The sequence below is a fragment of the Rhinolophus sinicus genome, linkage group LG05 (genome assembly GCF_036562045.2).
Source record: "Rhinolophus sinicus isolate RSC01 linkage group LG05, ASM3656204v1, whole genome shotgun sequence".
NCBI lineage: Eukaryota > Metazoa > Chordata > Mammalia > Chiroptera > Rhinolophidae > Rhinolophus > Rhinolophus sinicus.
Genome location: NC_133755.1, coordinates 139,546,328 through 139,546,990, shown reverse-complemented (window position 1 = coordinate 139,546,990; position 663 = coordinate 139,546,328).

Below are 663 nucleotides of genomic sequence, written 5' to 3'. Positions count from 1 at the left end.
CTGAGTGAGTATAAGATTCTTTTGAGGTTTTGGAGTTTATATGCCCCAAATGCCTATTGTTCTGAATTCTGTTTTAAGTACATGAGAAATGCACAAACGTACAAGATAGACTGAAAACACACACATACACACACACACACACACACACTCATCACACGAGTCTGTAAGAAATAATATGTTATAATAAAATAGCATTTTAAAGAGGGAAGTAAATTTCTTAATGGTAAAAAATAAAACTGAAGAACGCTGCTCAGAATAGGTAGGGTTTTAGTCGTTTTTATGGTGGTTTGAAGTGTACTCCTTTGTTGCCCTGGTTTCGATCCTGCAGCATTTTCGTACCATGTTGGCAGGCTCATACTCTATGACCATTGTCTGTTTGCTACTCTAGTTTACTTTCACTCTGCATTTTATATTTCCAGAGCCCAATATTACAAGACAGATTGGAGGCTTCTTGGAAAAGTGGTCATGGCTGCATGCCCTATTTCACTTTCACTAATTGCTAAGTATTTGTTCCCAAAGTCCCTGAAAGGTTTTGGTCAGTATCTGCCAACCCGGGCTGCACATTAGAATTACCTGAGAAATTTTGAAAAAATACTGATGTCCAGCCTGCTGTATTCAATTAGAATCTTTAGGGGTGGGTAGGGCCCTCACATTAGTATTTGT